The sequence below is a fragment of the Lagenorhynchus albirostris genome, chromosome 12, assembly GCF_949774975.1.
Source record: "Lagenorhynchus albirostris chromosome 12, mLagAlb1.1, whole genome shotgun sequence".
NCBI classification, from domain to species: domain Eukaryota; kingdom Metazoa; phylum Chordata; class Mammalia; order Artiodactyla; family Delphinidae; genus Lagenorhynchus; species Lagenorhynchus albirostris.
Window position 1 is genome coordinate 72,347,748 of NC_083106.1, and position 15,512 is coordinate 72,363,259.

At 37.5% G+C, this 15,512-nt stretch overlaps 1 long non-coding RNA gene across 1 annotated transcript in view; it reads right to left on the reverse strand.

Annotated features, from left to right (window-relative positions):
- Window positions 1–5,461: 5,461 nt before the first annotated feature.
- The window catches only part of LOC132530347 (uncharacterized), a 109,345-nt gene continuing 99,294 nt past the window's right edge, over window positions 5,462–15,512 (reverse strand). Inside the window, exons 3-4 of the long non-coding RNA XR_009543772.1 lie at window positions 7,315–7,521; window positions 5,462–6,555 (exon numbers count right to left, since the gene is read on the reverse strand). This is a non-coding gene — a long non-coding RNA (uncharacterized LOC132530347). The remainder of the gene's footprint in view (window positions 6,556–7,314; window positions 7,522–15,512) is intronic.

Consider the following 15,512-nt stretch of genomic DNA (forward strand, 5'->3'; position numbering starts at 1 on the left):
AACTAATGTTTATGGAGGACCTACTGTGTCCCAGGCACTGTTCAAAGTGCTTCTCTTATGCTTATGATCCTTTGATTTAGATAGTTCTTGATAAATAGATGCTAGATAATAGATAAATAGCTAGACAGACAGGGAAGGAAAGAGAAAGAGGAAGAAAGGAAGGAAGAGAGAGAGGGAGGGAGAAAAAGAGAGGGAGGGAAGGAAAGAAGGGAAAAGAAGAAAGGAAGGAAGGAAACAAGGAAGAAGGAAAGGAAAGAGGAGGAAAATGTAGGGGAGGGGAGGGGAGGGAAGGAAAGGAAAGAAAACTAGATTTCAGGGTTGTTATGTAGCTTTCATGCAACTGGTGAGACATTGACTCAGAACTCAATCCCCAGTGTAATTTCAAAGTCCAGCTTTTTTTCTTCTTTGTTCATTCTGACACACTAAGCGGTACAAGTAAGCAACCAACATGTCTATGCCAACAAAATTTAATTAATTGTTTGGGCCAGAAAAAAAAAAAGTCACTGGAGAAATTAGATAGTTCACTGCTCTCTTCACAGAATATCATTAGTCACAGAATCATAATGAACCAAAAAGTCATCCAATTTCTAAAATCTTGGAATAACTTTATCTGCCATGAAATCCAGAGAGGCTGTGGATAGAAAAGCATTTGTCAATGCAGAACTTGGCCATTAGAGCCAGAAGAGAAAGTTTTGGTCAGAACATTGGGACTGAGAATAAAAATTCCCAGTCACTTTAAAAATTTTTAGTAGATTATGGGCTATGTTTTCTAAAATGAGTTTCCAAATAGAGTTTCAGGAAGAGGTCTGAACAAAATATTCTTGTAACTGTTGCTTTCCCCTGCACGTTTTCTTTTTGAATACTTCTTTTTTTGGCCAGAAAGAATTTTTCTTGTGCCTGACAAAATAAGGAAAATGCAAACTAGACCAAAAATAATGTACTCTCAAAAATTACTGTATGAATGTATTTATTTTGGCTGATAAAAACATTTCCATTAAATCCAAAGTCTTCATTTCAGCTGCTTTCATTGGAACCTGTGTGTGATCAGGTAGGAAGGAGACTAGTGTATTTGCACATTGAGGCAAAACATGAAGATCCCATGGAGCCGACAGCCCTGTCGTTGGTGGTCACGGCCCGAAAGTGCTCGTGTGACCTGAGGGGCCAGTGTCCAGCCAAATGGCGTATCTTTCCTGCGTAGGATGAAGGCCTCTGGTTTTCCCTTCCTGGGATCATTTGAGATCCCTGCAATGATTATAGCATCCGGAGGGCAAACTTGAACAAGTCAGGCATCACATCAAAAAGGACAAATTGTCTCTTTCCCACTTGACTGTCATGATATTCATGTGACCTTACTCCTAGGGGTCTCTTTATCTGAACCATGTGGCTGGGAAAAAGAATCATGAATTCTCTTCAGGACTAGTTCATCGGAAGCTATTGATGAATTTTTCTGTGTGGTTTATTTTACCGCATCCAATATTCTGAGAAGTTTTCTCTTCTTTTTTTCCCCTCCTGGTTGTGGTTGTTTTGCAGGTTCTTGTGTTTCTATAGGTTGTTTTAGAGCTCCCATTCTCTGCTGAACGTTGATCAAAGCATGAAGTGCAGACAAAATACATTATGCTCTTAGAGCCAGGTTTCCCAATTCTCAAATGTCAATGCTCATTGTTTCCATGAGGTTTTCTGTAGTGAGTGACAGAATTTCTCATTTTATAATATAGTCTTTTGTCAGTCACTGCACGGGTTGCTCTCCTGTAGCGCTCAACAAGTACTTTCCGGCACTTTGTGTGGGTGGCTGCATGGGCGCAATGTGCAGCCGCCAGGTGAAAACAGGAGCAGAGCGTTCAACTCACACGTGTTTCGAATTCTCCATTCAACTGAAGCTTGCAGATAAGGTACTTGGTATCTCATTGTCCAGAAGACACACCCATCATTCTCTTGATACAGAGGTGTGCTTAGTATTTGTGAATAATCACGAACATCATAGGTGGCAACTCCAGCAATTCAGATGGAGGGGCAATTTCCTAGACAAATAGCGCGCCAAGGCGGCTGTCTCCCCACTGCGAGAGGACTGGGATTTGTGCCAACCCCAAATGTAGCCCCACCTCTGTCCTCAAGACAACGACTCATCGTATGGGTTTGCGCTATTTAGCAAGACATTTGATTCAATAAATTCAATAAATATTTACTGAGCCCTATATTCAGCATTCTTGATAAACGTAATGCAGTGGGAATACCTGACCTCAGGGAGCTTCTAGTCCTGGAAATTGTAGCAGAGGCAAGGCACAGTTACAACCTAATCATAGTTTCCAGGAGGACAAACTTTCTTTAGGATTCAAGATGAGAGATGATGAGCATAACAGCACCTAGGAATGAGCATTGCATGTTGTGATCTCACTCTGAGCCAGAGAGGATGCTAAACTCTTTATCTCTTTCTGTGTGTTGTTTACTCCAATCCTAAAAAGCAGCCCCCAAACCAAAACCAAACCAAAACAAACAAAACTCTACATATATTACTATTTTTATATTACAGTTGAGGAAAATGAAGCTCAGAGACATTGATCACATGAACACCCTGACCACTCACCGAAGCTGAAGCTTGGCTACGGTGTCTGCACCCTCTCCTTTTTTATTCTGGACATTTCCAGTCCCCAAACTGGCAATTATAATGTTGGTATTTTGATGAAGAGAGCTATTTGGGGAAAGATATTGGCTAGCTTGATCTTTTATAAAGGATATGAGTTATACATATGAATTTAATGCAAAATGGAAAGATGGGAATCAGTGAACTGACACAGTCATATCATAATAGCAACCACTTAAAAGGGCACATTTTATTAAGCCAATATCTAGATACTTACCATTTAAATATTCTATGTAAATTAACCTTTCTAATCCTATAGCAGCCCTATTATCCCCATTTTACAGTTGAGGAAACCTTAGAAATTAAAAAAAAAAAAACCTTTCTGAAAGGAGGCAACAACCAAGTAAAATTGGAAGCATGTGTAATAATTAGCCAGATAAAACGATTAGAATAAGATGTGTGTGTCAGGAGAGCTTAGAAAATGCTGCAGTAATAAATATCTCAAAATTCTTAAGGGCTTAAAGCAAACAACACAGGTTTATTTCTCCTTTACACTTCATGTCCATCTCAGGATACTGCCCTGATTCGGGGATTGAAGCTGACATATATACTCCACTCCCTGGAATGTAGCTAGTTGCCATGGCAGAAGGAAGGGAGATGGAAAATCGCACATCTGGTCCTAAAAGCTTCTGCTTAGATGTGACACACGTTGCTTTTACTCACCTTTCATTGGTCAAAGCAAGTCACACGATCATGGTTAACTTCAAGGAAGTAGGGAATGCTATCCTACTATGGAACAGGAGGAGAATATTTAGAAATGGTGGTGAATAGTACTAATAACTGCCATGGGGAGAGACCAGAAGAATATTAATAAAGTTCTACGTGAATGGGAAACTATAAACATTTTGGTAAACATTTTGGTAATGGAAGCAGGGGTATGAAGGTCTTTGTAGCCACTTTTATAAGCTTGGACTTTATTCTGTCCTAGGAGAGCTTTGGGGGCTGTAAGAAGAAGAATGATTGTCAGCTTTTGTTTCACACAGGTCATTATGGCTTTGGTGCAGTGGATAAATTTGAAGAAGTCAAGACTAGAAACAAGAAACTCAAGTAGAACAGAATTAAAATTATCAGAAACTAAACTATGTTGGAGATAGTAGATGCAGAGAAGACAAGATTGATAAAAGCTTAGGAGTCATAACTGAAGGAACTTGTTGATTAATTGAATATGGAAGACTAGAAAACTCTCAGGTTTAAGATTTGGTGAATGTTGATTTATTAAATGACAGGGAATATGAAAGGAACAGGATTGAGGGTAAAATGTTCTTTGCGTATTAGCCTGTGGATCTCACAAGATTGGAAATGTCTAACAGGAATTTGTAAATAGGAGTCTGAAACCTGGAGAAAAGGTCATGGATAGAGATTTAGTTTTGGAAATCACTAGGATACAGAAATAGTTAAAATCCTGAGAGTAGATGACAGTCCAAAGAGAAGCTCTGTCATGAAAAAAACAGTGAACCAAAGATGGAACTCAGAAACTCCAACATTTAGAAAAGAGACAAAGGAGGAGGAGTTCATGAAAGCGATAACGAAGGAATGGACAGGGGCCAAAATAGGGAGAAAGAGAGAATTCAACAAAGTCAGATGCATCAGTCGATCCTGAGAGATAGATTCTTAAAGTGCCCTTTGGAGTTGGGGATAATTGAGGCTATTGATACACTTTAAAAAAAATATTGAAGTATAATTTATATACAAAAAATTTCACATAGTTAATGCACACAATTTGTTGGGTTTGGCATATGCATACACCTGCAAAGACATCACTACTATTATGATAATAGACATATCTGTCACCTCCAAAAGTTTCTCAGTGTCCCTTTTAATTTTTTTGTGGTAAAAACACTTAGCATGAGATCTACTCTATTAACAAAATTTTAAGTGCACATTGTAGTACCACACTACAGGTGCTACGTTGTACAGCAGTTGGTATACTTTTCAGTTATGCAAGTTGCATAAGATCTATTGATACACTTTAATAGAACATATCCGTTGATTGATTTCGAAAGAGTAAATTTCAGTGGATTGAGGAGTGATTGGGTAGTGCCAGAAGGAAGACAGTGAACACAGACCACTCTGTCAAAAAATTTGACTGAAAAGAAAAGGAGTAATAAAGTAATACATAGATCAAGTCACAAAGTCAGGAGATTTCCTAAAGTTGAAGACTCTTGGGCAAATTTATGTTTATAAGCTACAGAGAAAGAGATGGCGATGTTGGGAGTATAGGAGATAGAGATGCAGAACAAATAAAGGATATCCTTATTTCCTAAATACTCAACAATTCTAGTTTTGATAAATAAACACTTTACTATGGAATTTGAAAGGGAGACTTTACTCTTTCAAGAAAAAAATCAATATATACAAAGCCATAAAATCCTTATGAAAGACAGAATGGTTCAGTGAAATGAGTTGGAGCTTCAGAGGCTGAAGGTTTTTCATCATGTCCAGATGATTGATTTACTGTATAATTTGGGCAAGTTATTTTAATTTCCATTGGCTAAGAAGCATGCAAATTTTAGTTAACTCAGGTTGAACTTATCTCTCTGTCTTGTTTTTCACATATGTAATATAAATGTAAGCCAACCCCTGAATAACCAGGAAAGGTAATTAGCTAGGATGTTTGCAATAAAAAATATTTTGCAAACAAAAAATACTGCACAAATGTTTCTTGAAAACATGTTATTTTACATATAATTTCAAACCACTTTATGGTATATCCTTTTTTTTGCGCCTAAAAGCTTAGTTTTGAAAAAAAAATGATAATGGTGGAATTTCAAAGAGTGGAAAAGCATGGGAGTTATTTATAAAGGAGTCAAGGAAACCATAATCAAGAATTCTCTTGAATTTATTTCAAACACCACAGGTTAGCAGATCCCAGCAGCCCCATGAAAACCCTGAAATAACACCTTTGTAGCCATCTGGTTCAGACTTGCTTTATGATATCTCCATCAGCAACTTGCCACTATGAAGCGGGGCAGCCCTCTTGTTCTTGCTTAGTTTGCAACCTGTATGCTTGTCATATAAGCTACACACTACAATGTAGAAGGAAATTATTTTTTGCTGTTCCTCCATACTTTAGTTCACTTTCTAATTTAATGGCTGTTGAGCATTTTTCATCCCTGCCTGGATGCCAGCCTGGCAAGCTTCCTCTCAAAGTTGTGGGGATACAGCCCTTCCTCTGCTTGCAATTCTAGCCTTCATTTGAAACAAGAATTTTAAAACTGTAGTTCTTATTCCTGTGAAATGTATTTTCAATTGACTGTTGGTGGTGACTTTGAGCACTGGGTTGAGACAAAGTTCCAACCCATTCCAACCCAATAGGGAAAAATATGGTGATGAAAAATTGATGTCTAGGAATTCCCTGGCAGTCCAGTGGTTAGGACTCCATGCTTTCACTGCCAAGGGCCCCGGTTCAATCCCTGGTCGGGGGATCTAAGATCCCACAAGCCGCCTGATGTGGCCAAAAAAAAAAAAAAAAAAAAAGATTTCTACAGTGGGTGTTGAAAAGGAAGGGGCAGAATGACATCAGGTATTTACCATTCCCACTGTCGGCCCACACTTTGGGATGTAGCATCTATCACTGGGAGCTCTATTCCTAATTAGGAATTCTAGCCCTAATTATCAAGTGCTTTTCTGTCTTGTTGCATGTTCAGGGAACTTTATCCCCACATTGCCCTACTTCTGAGTCAGTCAGTAACCCTCAGTAACTGGGCTGGACCTTAAACTATGACAAGCCCCTGTCATATAAAAAGCCTTGTGCTAACTATTACATGAGAAAAAAGGATTAAAAAGCGAAGGTTCTTGTCCATATGCATGAATTGTTTCAGTTTGCTTTCTTCTTTGGTTTACTTGTTTTCAATTCACTTCCTGTGGTGGGTTTTTATGTGGTTGTCTACCTGTAATACCATTATTGTAAGCTGGTTCTGCAGAGGGAGAAAAGAATTCATAAGAGCCACAATCTTTATCTTTACCAAATGGAAAACAATCCCTACATTCAAAACAGTATATTATGAAATAAAATACACTGGGACCTAATTAAACTTAAAAGCTTTTGCACAGCAAAGGAAACCGTTGACAAAACAAAAAGACAACTTACTGAATGGAAGAAATATTTTCAAATGATATGATCGATAAGGGATTAATATCCAACATATATAAACAGCTCATACGATTTGACATCAAAAAAACAAACAACCTGATTAGAAAACGGGCAGAAGAATTGAAAAGACATTTTTCCAAAGAGGAAGTGCAGATGGCCAACAGGCACATGAAAATATGCTCAGCATCACTAATCATCAGGGGATGTCTGCCAATTTTTTTTTTTCATTTTAAAGGTATGCTTTTTCCTAAATGATTAATATGTAATCTTTGGGATAACATTTTGGTACTGTGTGAATATTACACTCCCCAACACATTTTACCCAGTGGTTTTAGCATGCATTGACGATCCTTGTCTGAGCCACATTGGAGACTGCAAAATAGTGATTTCCTAATTTTATTATTCCTTCTTCATTTATTAGCTGGCATTCTTTTGTGAAGAAAAGACCTCCTTTTTTAGTATCTCTATGGACCCACAGATGGTTTTAAATCCAATTGGTTTTTTTTTTCAATTTTTAAAATTCCCAAATTGTCCCGTATTTGGCCCTTCATGCTTGTTGCTTTTCCTTTTGAACTGTACTTACCATTCTCTGCACACTTTCTTTGCTTTCTGACATAAGCTGTTCCAGGCTCACCTTGTACATTCTCTGTTTCTGATCTGGAATCAGCCATTTTTCCAGGGAACAGTCCTTCCTTTCAGTGATGAACAGTACTTTGAAACCAAGGTCTTGGCACTGGTACGTTCATTACCTCTGGGTAACATTGCTTCTGGGCCTCTTCAGTGGACAGAGCTAGGAATGTATATATTTTTAAAATCATGAGTTCATGCTGGTAACTCCACTTCAAATCCAGACCTCAGGGGTCCTGACCTTCCCCATTCCATATTTATATACTGCTTTTCCCACAATGAGAAACTTGAATCCTAATACCACCAATATTTACTCATTTGCTTTATCCTACAATAGACACACACACACAAATAAGAACCAACAACAAACCTGCAAGTAATGCTCATGATGTTTTTGTTTTCCTGTACCCTGAGAAAAATATCTCATGAAGGGTATATATTGGAGAAATATGTTGAAGAGTTATTTGAATAACCTTTTTATAAAATGTGTGTTCGTATTATCACAGTAGTATAAAATTGTGTTCAGTTTTTTCTGATTGAATTAAAGATTAGGGTGTTTTCATCCCCTTTGGTATAATTTTATTTTTTAATATGTGAATATTTACATGGCTCAAAAACTCTCCAAACTATAAAAAAGTTGTTCTCAGAAGAGGCTCATATACTATCTTTTTTATTTTTTTAACATCTTTATTGGCATATAATTGCTTTACAATGGTGTGTTAGTCTCTGCTTTATAACAAAGTGAATCAGCTATACATATACATATATCCCCATATTTCCTCCCTCTTGCATCTCCCTCCCACCCTCCCTATCCCACCCCTCTAGGTGGTCACAAAGTACCGAGCTGATCTCCCAGTGCTATGCGGCTGCTTCCCACTAGCTATCTGTTTTACGTTTGGTAGTGTATATATGTCCATGACTCTCTCTCACCTCGTTCCAGCTTATTCTCCCCCATCCCTGTGTCCTCAAGTCCATTCACTATGTCTGTGTCTTTATTCCAATCCTGCCCCTAGGTTCTTCAGAACCATTTAATAACATTTTTTTAGATTCTATATATATGTGTTAGAATATGGTATTTGTTTATCACTTTCTGACTTACTTCACTCTGTATGACAGACTCTAGGTCCACCCACTGCACTACAAATAACTCAACTTCGTTTCTTTTGATGGCTGAGTAATATTCCATTGTATATATGTGCCACATCTTCTTTATCCATTCATCTGTCGATGGAGACTTAAGTTGCTTCCATGTCCTGGCTATTGTAAATAGAGCTGCAGTGAACATTGTGGTACATGACTCTTTTTGAATTACGGTTTTCTCAGGGTATATGCCCAGTAGTGGGATTGCTGGGTCATATGGTACTTCTATTTTCAGTTTTTTAAGGAACCTCCATACTGTTCTCCATAGTGGCTGTATCAATTTACATTCCCACTAACAGTGCAAGAGGGTTCCCTTTTCTCCACACCCTCTCCAGCATTTATTGTTTGTAGAGTTTTTGATGATGGCCAGTCTGACTGGTATGAGGTGATACCTCATAATAGTTTTGATTTGCATTTCTCTAATGATTAGTGATGTTGAGTATCCTTTCATGTGTTTTTTGGCAGTCTGTATATCTTCTTTGGAGAAATGTCTATTTATGTCTTCTGCCCATTTTTGGATTGGGTTGTTTGTTTTCTGATATTGAACTGCATGACCTGCTTGTAAATTTTGGAAATTAATTCTTTGTCAGTTGCTTCATTTGCAAATATTTTCTGCCATTCTGAGGGTTGTCTTATTGTCTTGTTTATGGTTTCCTTTGCTGTGCAAAAGCTTTGAAGTTTCATTAGGTCCCATTTGTTTATTTTTGTTTTTGTTTCCATTTCTCTAGGAGGTGGGTCAAAAAGGATGTTGCTGTGACTGATGTCATAGAGTGTTCTGCCTATGTTTTCCTCTAAGAGTTTTACAATGTCTGGCCTTACATTTAGGTCTTTAATCCATTTTGAATTTATTTTTGTGTATGGTGTTAGGGAGTGTTCTAATTTCATTCATGTACATGTAGCTGTCCAGCTTTCCCAGCACCACTTAGTGAAGAGGCTGTCTTTTCTCCATTGTAAATTCTTGCCTACTTTATCAAAAATAAGATGACCATATGTGCGTGAGTTTATCTCTGGGCTTTCTATCCTGTTCAATTGAGCTATATTTCTGTTTTTGTGCCAGTACCACACTGTGTTGATTACTGTAGCTTTGTAGTATAGTCTGAAGTCAGGGAGCCTGATACCTCCAGCTCCATATTTCTTTCTCAAGATTGCTTTGGGTACATGGAGTCTTTTGTGTTTCCATACAAACTGTGAAATTTTTTGTTCTAGTTCTGTGAAAAATGCCATTGGTCATTTGATAGGGATTGCATTGAATCTGTAGATTGCTTTGGATAGTATAGTCATTTTCAAGATGTTGCTTCTTCCAATCCAACGACTTGGTATATCTCTCCATCTGTTTGTATCATCTTTAATTTCTTTCATCAGTGTCTTATAGTTTTCTGTGTACAGGTCTTTTGTCTCTTTATGTAGCTTTACTCCTAGGTATTTTATTCTTTTTGTTGAAATGGTAAACGGGAATGTTTCCTTAATTTCTCTTTCAGATTTTTTATCATTAGTGTACAGGAATGCAAGAGATTTCTGTGCATTCATTTTGTATCCTGCTACTTTACCAAATTCATTGATTAGCTCTAGTAGTTTTCTGGTAACATCTTTAGGATTCTCTATGTAGAGTATCATGTCATAGGCAAACAGCGACAGCTTTACTTCTTCTTTTCCAATTTGTATTCCTTTTATTTCTTTTTCTTCTCTGATTGCTGTGGCTAAAACTTCCAAAGCTATGTTGAATAATAGTGGTGAGAGTGGGCAACCTAGACTTTTTCCTGATCTAAGAGGAAATGGTTTCAGTTTTTCCCCATTGAGAACGATGTTGGCTGTGGGTTTGTCATATATGGCCTTTATTATGTTGAGGTAAGTTCCCTCTATGCCTACTTTCTGGAGGGTTTTTATAATAAATCGGTGTTGAATTTGGTCGAAAGCTTTTTCTGCATCTATTGAGATGATCATATTGTTTTTCTCCTTCAATTTGTTAATATGGTTTATCACATTGATTGGTTTGCGTATATTGAAGAATCCTTGCATTCCTGGGATAAACCCCACTTGATCATGGTGTATGATCCTTTTAATGTGTTGTTGGATTCTGTTTGCTAGTATTTTGTTGAGGATTTTTGCATCTATGTTCATCAGTGATATTGGCCTGTAGTTTTCTTTCTTTATGACGTCTTTGTCTGGTTTTCGTATCAGGGTGATGGTGGCCTTATAGAATGAGTTTGGGAGTGTTCCACCCTCTGCTATATTTTGGAAGAGTTTGAGAAGGATAGGTGTTAGCTCTTCTCTAAATGTTTGATAGAATTTGCCTGTGAGCCATCCGGTCCTGGGCTTTTCTTTGTTGGAAGATTTTTAATCACAGTCTCAATTTCAGTGCTTGTGATTGGTCTGTTTATATTTTCTATTTCTTGCTGGTTCAGTCTCAGAATGTTGTGCTTTTCTAAGAATGAGTCCATTTCTTCGAGGTTGTCCTTTTTATTGGCATATAGTTGCTTGTAGTAATCTCTCATGATCCTTTGTATTTCTGCAGCATCAGTTGTTACTTCTCCTTTGTCATTTGTAATTCTATTGATTTGAGACTTCTCCCTTTTTTTCTTGATGAGTCTGGCTAATGGTTTATTAATTTTGTTTATCTTCTCAAATAAACAGCTTTTAGTTTTATGGATCTTTGCTATTCCTTCCTTCATTTCTTTTTCATTTATTTCTGATCTGATCTTTATGATTTCTTTCCTTCTGCTAACTTTGGAATTTTCTTGTTCTTCTTTCTCTAATTGCTTTAGGTGTAAGGTTAGAGTTGTTTATTTGAGATGTTTCTTGTGTCTTAATGTAGGATTTTATTGCTATAAACTTCCCTCTTAGAACTGCTTTTGCTGCATCTCATAGGTTTTGGGTCATTGACTTTTCATTGTAATTTGTTTCTAGGTATTTTTTGATTTTCTCTTTGACTTCTTCAGTGATCTCTTGGTTATTTAGTAGTGTATTGTTTAGCTTCTATGTGTTTGGTTTTTTTTACAGATTTTTTCCTGTAATTGATATCTAGTCTCATAGCATTGTGGTTGGAAAAGATACTTGATACAATTTCAATTTTCTTAAATTTACCAAGGCTAGATTTGTGACCCAAGATATGATCTATCCTGGAGAACGTTCCATGAGCACTTGAGAAGAAAGTGTATTCTGTTGTTTTTGGATGGAATGTCATGTAAATATCAATTAAGTCCATCTTGTTTAATGTAGCATTTAAACCTTCTGTTTCCTTATTTATTTTCATTTTGGATGATCTGTCCATTGGTAAAAGTGGGGTGTTAAAGTCCCCTGCTATGATTGTGTTACTCTTGATTTCCCCTTTTATGGCTTTTAGTATTTGCCTTATATATTGAGGTGCTCCTATGCTGTGTGCATAGATATTTACAATTGTTATATCTTCTTTGTGGATTGATCCCTTGATTATTATGTAGTGTCCTTCTTTGTCTCTTCTAATTGTCTTTATTTTAAAATCTGTTTTGTCTGATATGAGAATTGCTACTCCAGCTTTCTTTTGACTTGCATTTGCATGGAATATCTTTTTCCATCCCCTCGCTTTCAGTCTGTATGTGTCCCTAGGTCTGAAGTGGGTCTCTTGTAGATAGCATATATACAGGTCTTATTTTTGTATCCATTCAGCTAGTATCCATTTTTGTATCCATTCAGCCAATTGTTTTGGTTGGAGCATTTAATCCATTTACATTTAAGGAATTATTGATATGTATGTTCCTAATACCATTTTCTTAATTGTTTTGGGTTTGTTATTGTAGGTCTTTTCCTTCTCTTGTGTTTCCTGCCTAGAGAAGTTCCTTCAGCATTTGTTGTAGAGCTGGTTTGGTGGTGCTGAATTCTCTTAGCTTTTGCTTGTGTGTAAAGGTTTTAATTTCTCCGTTGAATCTTGATGAGATCCTTGCTGGGTAGAGTAATCCTGGCTGTAGGTTTTTTCCTTTCATCACTTTCAATATGTCCTGCCACTCCCTTCTGGCTTGCAGAGTTTCTGCTGAATGATCAGCTGTTAACCTTATGGGGATTCCCTTGTATGTTATTTGTTTTTTTCCCTTGCTGCTTTTAATATGTTTTCTTTGTATTTAATTTTTGATAGTTTGATTAATATGTGTCTTGGTGTGTTTCTCCTTGGATTTATCCTGTATGGGACTCTATGCATTTCCTGGACCTGATTAACTATTTCCTTTCCCATATTAGGGAAGTTTTCAACTCTAATCTCTTCAAATATTTTCTCAGTCCCTTTCTTTTTCTCTTCTTCTGGGACCCCTATACCTTGGATGTTGGTGCGTTTAATGTTGTCCCAGAGGTCTCTAAGACTGTCTTCAATTCTTTTCATTCTTTTTTGTTTATTTTGCTCTGCGGTAGTTATTTCCACTATTTTATCTTCCAAGTCACTTATCCATTCTTCTGCCTCAGTTTGTCTGCTATTGATTCCTTCTAGAGACTTTTTAATTTCATTTTTTGTGCTGTTCATCATTGTTTGTTTGCTCTTTAGTTCTTCTAGGTCCTTGTTAAACGTTTCTTGTATTTTCTCCATTCTATTTCCAAGATTTTGGATCACCTTTACTATCATTACTCTGACTTCTTTTGCAGGTAGACTACCTATTTCCTCTTCATTTGTTTGGTCTGGTGGGTTTTTACCTTGCTCCTTCATCTGCTGTGTGTTTCTGTGTTCTCTCATTTTGCTTAACTTACTGTGTTTGGGGTTTCCTTTATGCAGGCTGCAGGTTCATAGTTCCTGTTGTTTTTGGTGTCTGCCCCCAGTGACTAAGGTTGCTTCAGTGGGTTGTGTAGACTTCCTGGTGGAGGGGACTGGTGCCTATGTTCTGGTAGATGTGGCTGGATCTTGTCTTTCTGGTGGGTAGGACTGCCTCCAGTGGTGTGTTTTGGGGGTGTCTGTGAACTTAGTATGATTTTCAGCAACGTCTCTACTAATGGATGGGGTTGTGTTCTTGTCTTGCTAGTTGTTTGGCATAGGGTGTCCAGCACTGTAGCTTGCTCGTTATTGAGTGCAGCTGGGTCTTAACATTGAGATGGAGATCTGTGGGAGAGCTTTCGCTGTTTGATATTTTGTGGAGCCAGGAGGTCTCTGGTGGTCCAATGTCCTGAACTCGGCTCTCCCACCTCAGAGGCACAGGCCTGACACCTGGCCGAAGCACCAAGACCCTGTCAGCTACACGGCCAGGTACATGGGGAGTTTCTTGTCTTTTGGGAAGTCTGAGGTCTTCTGCCAGTGTTCAGTAGGTGCTCTGTAGGAGTTGTTCCACATGTAGATGTATTTCTGACGTATATGTAGGGAGGAAGGTGATCTCCACATCTTATCCTCCACCATCTTGAAGGTCTCTCTCTGAGCCTCATATACTTTTTAATTCCTGTCACCACTCCATTCTTCCTCCTTCTGCCTTCAAATAGCGAATGATTTATATTCACTTCTAGTTCCATCTTCCTATCTTTTTCTCTCTATATATACATACATATATATATATACACACATGTATATGTATATATATATTTACTTACATATATATAAAGGAAAAAACAACTTTATATCTGTGCAGATATAGATGTAGAAAAATGGTAGCAGCCTCTTAGGCACCTTGTATTTTTTCACTCCATACCCATTCTCAGAGATGATCCTCATTTTTTTTTTATAACTTTGTCATTAAATAGTACTCCATTGTGTGGATGTAGCAGGGTTTCTTCAACCTGCCTCCTATGGATAGATCTGGGTGGTTGGTTTCCTATATTTTGCAATGAATAACCTATTATATACGATTTTTTGGTATCTGTAGCAGTTCATCACTTGGGGTAAATTCTTAAAAGTGGGACTTCTGGGTCAAAAAACATTCTGATGGGTATTGCTGAACTCTCCTCCATAGGGGTTGTATTAAAACTTTTGAATTTTAGGAATAGATTTTTTTTTTAAGTTTTCCAGGTAATTCTGATGTGCAGTCAGGTTGGGAACCGTTGGCCTAGATTGTCAGCAATTGTAAGACACTGCAATTTAATTTTCCTACGTTTGATATTATCTAGGGCTAAGGAGTGAACACTGTGTGACAGCTGAATAAAAAATATACCTCATGCTCACTTTAAGAGGGGTTTTGCCTGTTGGGAATAACATATACACACTACTATATATAAATTAGATAAACAATAAGGACCTACTATATAGCACAGTGAAGTATACTCAATATTTTGTAATAATCTATATGGAAAAAGAATCTGAAAAAGTATATATATATATATATATATATATATATATATATATATATATATCACTTTGCTGTACACCTGAAAGTAACACAACATTGTAAATCAACTATACTTCAATTTAAAAAAAATCAAACAAAAAATAGATAAATAAAAATAAAATGGGTTTCGCCTGTTTGGCATCATTTTAGTCTCTCTCTTTTTTTTTTTTTGCAGTACGTGGGCCTCTCACTGTCGTGGCCTTTCCCGTTGCGGAGCACAGGCTCCAGACGCGCAGGCTCAGCAGCCATGGCTCACGGGCCCAGCCGCTCCACAGCATGTGGGATCTTCCTGGACCGGGGCACGGACCTGTGTCCCCTGCATCGGCAGGCGGACTCTCAACCACTGCGCCACCAGGGAAGCCCCTGGCATCATTTTAGATACCTTACTGATATGGCAATGTCCAATCTGGACTGATACCTGTTTAGGCATCAGCAGGGAGCACTTCTAGGGGACCCAGCATCCTAGTTGAGTAATTCCCGTTACTATTCGTCCAAACATTAGTGTCAAAATGAAGTGATAGAGTCCAGGTACCATATTTTATATGTTCTAAGACATTCTTTTTTTTTTTTTAATATCTCCATAATCAGTTTGCCTCTTACAGTTGACAATATATCATGATGAAATCGGCAGCTTTTTTTCTCTCTTAAAGAACAGTTTCTAGTAACTTTAATATGGAATTTTAGGAATAAGAGGGTAATAGTTGAAAAGAATCAAAATGGAATTCTAGGCAAATTATATGCATACTTTCTTAGT